The 5,778-nt window shown below is 42.2% G+C and overlaps 1 long non-coding RNA gene and 1 pseudogene across 1 annotated transcript in view; both read right to left on the reverse strand.

The window, feature by feature from the left end:
* Positions 1 to 633: 633 nt before the first annotated feature.
* Positions 634 to 5,778, reverse strand: part of Gm40947 — a 23,342-nt gene continuing 18,197 nt past the window's right edge. The window contains exons 3-4 of the long non-coding RNA XR_873393.2: positions 3,161 to 3,468; positions 634 to 1,116 (exon numbers count right to left, since the gene is read on the reverse strand). This is a non-coding gene — a long non-coding RNA (predicted gene, 40947). The remainder of the gene's footprint in view (positions 1,117 to 3,160; positions 3,469 to 5,778) is intronic.
* The window catches only part of Gm19009 (predicted gene, 19009), an 811-nt pseudogene continuing 89 nt past the window's right edge, over positions 5,057 to 5,778 (reverse strand).

Below are 5,778 nucleotides of genomic sequence, written 5' to 3' on the forward strand. Positions count from 1 at the left end.
AGAGCATCTAGTAACTATGGTCACAAAATCAGCCAAATAATTACCATGACACAATAAAAAAATCTATAGACAAATATCTAATAAAAATAAATAAAAAATAAAACCACACACACAAATATCTATAGAGAACAAAAGGAAACCATTGAGAAATAAATATGAGCTGTAGGATGAAACAAAATGTTACAAAGAAAAGTGTAAAGCTAACCCCATCAGTGAACCGTCATGACCATGTGCTTTAGTGGGAAAGGCTGATAAACTTGAAAAGAACATGGTTTTGAGTAGGAGTTTGTTTGTTTGTTGTTTTGTTTTGTTGTTTTGTTTTTAAAGCAGCCCACTTTGGCTACTAATGTCACAATCTCCAGCCATAGTATCCTTAGTTTTGGGAGTGTTGGCGTTGCTACCATGCCAAAATAGAGAGAGATGGTTAGGAATGTAATTTCCAGTGAAGGAAAGGGAGGTGTTGCAGTCACAGAGGAATGGAAGAAGTAGGAGTGTGTATGAGAGAAGGAAGCCAAGAAGAAAGGAAAGAATAAAGGGAGGGAAGGAGGGAAGGAGAGAGGGTGGCTGAGAATGATGAGGGGAGGGAGGGAGGGAGGGAGGGAGGGAGGGAGGGAGGGAGGGAGGGAGGGAGGGACAGGGTGGAAGTGAAGGAGGGAGGATAAGTTGCTCGCCTCAGTGGCACTGCCAGTAGAATTTTCATTCATAGACGGTGTGAATCTATATGATGATAATTCCAGCCACCTCATCAAACAAAACTAAAGAAAACATGAGTAAATAACTGGAATTATTAAACAGTCTTAGAGGTTATAGAAAATAACATTACTGTTAAGATTTTGTGCCCAGCATGCTACAGATTCACACACTGTACATTTCAAAGAGCCTCTTAGATTTCACCAATTACCAGCTTACAACTTAGTCAACAGAACATCATTTGCAGGTCACTGCCCCAGCAGAACACCCAGGCCTGGCCAGCATTCACCTCTCAGTCTCCTCCTGTCCTGTGTCTAGAATCACAGATTAGGCATTGGAAGCCTGAAGAAGGAATGTACAAGTTTTATGGGGAAGTCTCCAGTTGTCTCTGCTCTCCACCCTGCAGCTGGTTGGATTCTTGTGCTCCTGAAAGAGAGGAACCCAGATAAGACTCAGTTTAAGGTCAAACACCCAAAATTAGGGAGATAGCAAGGAAAATCAAATACACCCTTCAAAAACAAGTGGGCCTAGCAGAATGGACTCATACCATGTAAAGTTTTTCTGAGCTTCCTGTAGCGTAGGCACATGAAGTGCAGATGTGTCCTTCCATACAAGCCCATTTTACCATGAATTAAGTCTAAATGTTTATATATAATTATGCCACCTGTAATGTTTTTATGACATGTATAATAAATATCATCTTTTATATTAATATATTATAAATATATAACATATCATGTATCATACATTTAATATACACATTACAAGAATATATTATATATATGCAAAATATTATACATACATCACAAGAATATACACAATGGTCTAAATTCACCCAGAGTGGTCAAGTTTATTAGACGAAAGCATAACCAAAAGGTACCTGAAGGGAACTGAGTTTTTCACAGTCCATCAACAAATGCAACCTATTGATTCTATAGTTCTTTTTCACAGCCCACCAAAATCTTGGCATCCTGTTTGGACACAAGCTGATGGTCTTGGAATCTAACACTGTACTGCAGCTCTACCTTGATCTTGTTCATCAGTAGACAGATACCATTAACTTACATCCTATCTGCAGGAACTGTGCAGGTGCAACTATTACCTTTTAGCTTCTATTTGTGGGCCTTGTCTGTCACTCTGCCCAGGAACTAGCCTCCTGTCTAACACAAGAACAGTGTGTCTTACAAAATGAAAGTCCACCACATGTATACAGCCTCAGGGGAAAGGAGGAGGTGGACATGGGAATAAACCTGTCCCATCACATTTCAGCAATGTAGACGGGCCTTCACAGAGGACAGAGACTTATGGCAGGGAAATGTGCACCACCCTTGGACACAAGGACCTCTCAGGTATCAAGGACAAGTTGATATACCTGCAAGAGTTGCTTAGAGTGGTGATTCTCAACCTGTGGACCACAACATCTTTGTAGAATGTATATCAGATATTCTTCATATTACATATTTACATTATGAATCATAACAGTAGAAAATTACAGTTTGGAAGTGACAGCAAATATTTTTTATGGTTGGGGGGTCACCACAATATGAGGAATTGGATTAATTGGTTGCAGAGTTAGGACAGTTGAGAAATACTGGCTTATAGGAAGGAGATCAGTCAGAAAGGCCAAAAGGAAACACAATTGTTATCCTACATTGTTTTCATAAGTGACTCCTGCTTACACTGAATTACACAAATAGCTTCCCAGCAGTACTTGAACATGAAGTCTACAAGAAACAACTTCAAACCTAAAACAGTTCCATGTGTGCCCTGTGCACAAAGGCGGGCTACAAATCTGTGTCCACTGTGGCTTTCTTAGCTGCACTCTGTGGTATTCTTAGCCACACTGTGAGGAAGGCACCTTCTGGAATCTGCTGAAAGCTAATGTCCCCTCTTCTGTCTGTCAGTTCAATTTTTAAGGTAGGTGCTGCATGAACACAAATTTAGCATGCTCAGGAGTGCAGTAAAATACTCCTTAAGCATGCTTAGTTTAGTGAACTCCTGTACTGATCATGCTAAGGACGGATGACTCTTCCTCAATGACGCATGTTCAGTAATCATCCCACAGGCTCATGGAGTGAAGTACCCACATGTTGGATCAGGAGGTGGCCTTCCAAATAGGATGGCAATGGTCTCCTCATCCTCTTCAGATAATAAACAGTTCTCCTGTCTTTTGGCTCATCTCTACTTAGTGTGTCTTTGAGTCACTGCCATGAGAGCCTTTGGATTTAGATAATCAGTGTAGCCCACAGAACAGGCTCCTCCCTACATTTATTCTGCATAAGGGACATCACCTGCAGGGAATTTGCAAAGGTATGTGCACTTCTAAAGGTCCAGCTGAAACACATTTACATCTTTTTCAATAAGATGTGGCAGCAACTCCTGGTGAAAAGAGGACCTAACATTTAAGCCTAATAAATGTGCAAAGGAGGGGGGGGGGCGAAAGGATCCCATTTCCCATTTTCTATTTCACCTGTTGGTGGTGGTCCAAGTTCCAGTACCTGTTGCAAACAAAAGTCAGGATCTGGGATCATTGAACCATTCTTGACTGGCTTGACCAGGACTTCATAGCTGGAGCTCCTGAAAGCTGATGGAGCATAGATCCAGCAACTGGAGGAAGGGCACAGGCACTTGTATCCAGAGTTGCATTGTTGGCTGGTGGGTGGTCAGGCGTATGTCCCCTTGAAGCTTGAGCCTGGCTCTTCTTGAAACTCTCAGTCCTTGTCAGGATACTCCCTGATCCCCATGGTTCAACACAGAGTTTGGGAGTTTCTCCATCATCTGAGAGACACAGGAAAGAGACTCTATTAGAAAATATAAAATACTGCACTTAGTACTGAGTAACACTCACCAGTATCAACAGCATCCTGTAACCTATGTTGTAAATCAATTCTGGGCCAGAAAAATCCATTACTCATATGGGCCAAGGGAAAGAGAGGTGGAAAATGACTCCTCAGAAATCTGAGCATTCATGAGAAATTGTGGAAGATTGATTGGTTTGTGAAAACGCCTTGAACTGTGGCTTCCTCCACCTGGTCACAGAACTGTTCACCTTAACAGGAGGGTCAGAAGTGCACCCAACTCAGCATTCATTCATTGCAACTGTAAGTCTCTAGGAGATTATCCAAAAGATGTTAGCAGCTCTACCATCTTCCTTGTATTCTATGTGTCTAACAGCAAGTTTGCTTCTCCTTAATGAGTAGATATGACTGTGACAGTATTGATGGCACAAGCACATATGTGAACATACTGCATCTTGCCACCGCTCAAAGTTATATCTGAAATGCATCCCCTTCCTACCAGTCCAAAATGATCCAATAGATATAAGGACCAATACACACACACACACACACACACACACACACACACACACACACAAGGTATTACATCCTGCAGGATACTACCAAATGCTGTTGCCACCTACACCGAAGAGAATGAGGCAAATTTCCAAATGCACACAAAATGCCTGAATATAGATCAATAGTGGACAAAGAAGTTGATGATTAGTAACCAAAAACAAATCAACAAATGTCCAAGACCAGAAATATTCTTGGATGAAATCTCCCAGACTTTTAAAGAACACCAATGGTCCTAAAATGATTCCATAATATACACTAGAAACTTCCCAATGTGTTCCACAGAGCCAAGGTTACCCTGAAAGCAAAACCAGAAAAAGCAAGAAGCTGCTTCAGTAGGCAGGGTTGTTCACAACCAGACATGATACCCCAGGTTTTATTTCTGGATCCCACATGGTGGAAGGGAAGAAGTGACCCAACAATTTGTCCCCTGACCTTCAAATGGGTGCAGACAGAAGCATAGGATTTAACCTAAGAACACCCAATTACTATGCCAATATTCTAATATAATAGAGGTGACAAACCTCAGCAGAGTACTTGATACTTCACACTAGTTCAACAACACATTTAAAAGCTCATGATGTTCATGATCAAGATCAGTTTGCTCATGTGTATAAGGTGAGTTTGAAATACACAAATCTATAAATAAAAACATGTCAAGTGTATACAAGACTAGCACCTAGCCTTGAGAATGTCATTTTTTTTCATTTTTTATAAAATAGGTGAAACTGGATGTAATACTATATGTGATAAGCCAAGTGTCTAAAGACAAATGTGTGTTTTCTCTCCATTGCACAATGTGAAGGTTTCAGGGATCTTAGAAGGAAAAGGGGGACATGAAGGAGGGCAGGGTTCTGCTTCTCTGGGGTCGTCCACAGGACATGTGGTGGGCAGGGGCCTCCTGTATGTCTCAGTCACCACAGACTGTCCAGGGAGTGCTGTACAGAGTCCTGGGAGGTTCAGCATCCAGACTCCTGCAACTCTGAGGCCTCCTTAGCCAGCTACTGGAAGACCTTGCACTTAAACTCATCCAACACAGTTACACTTGGGAAGTACCTTGGGCTGAGTAGCCAGTGTATCTCACATTTCTCCATCCCCTCAGGGGCTGGTAATGTGAACAAATTTCCTCTTTTCACTCAGTCTGGGGATTCTGCATATTTTCCTTTGAACATTCTCTTTCCATGGGGTATTCATTGTAGGTTGGCTCTCTGCAAGGTTCCTGCCATCAAACCACAGATTCCTTTCAAGGAATCCCTGACATAGGGCTGCTTAATGCACATGAGGAAATAGCATGTGGCACTGTATGGAAGGCCAGGAGAAAAGAAGGACCCGACCTGTCATGGAGCCACACCAGGATGCAGAGAATCATGGTGTCAACTAGGGTTACTTGCCTGTGCATCGGGAAAGTCCTAAACTTATCTGAGTGACCAGCAGCTTCAGGATTCACTTCAACCCTTTCTCTGAAACTTCAGTATACTGTACATCATGCAAGATGCTCAAGGCGAGGACAACCAGGTGCTGGCTGGAGAAATGATGTCACTATAACCAGAGCTCACTCACTGCACAGCCAAACTGCTACCTCTGCCTGCAGCTCCCCATTGCTCAGGAAAAAGGAACTGCATTGCTCTCAATCACAGTAAATTCATCTTCACTCTTGAATGCTGCAACCTCATGCAAAGGGAGTTTGAGGAGAAAATCAGAGCTTCTGTTGGTTTGGCCAAAGTGGAAAAAGGGT

This window comes from Mus musculus, chromosome 13 (assembly GCF_000001635.26).
Source record: "Mus musculus strain C57BL/6J chromosome 13, GRCm38.p6 C57BL/6J".
Lineage (NCBI taxonomy): Eukaryota > Metazoa > Chordata > Mammalia > Rodentia > Muridae > Mus > Mus musculus.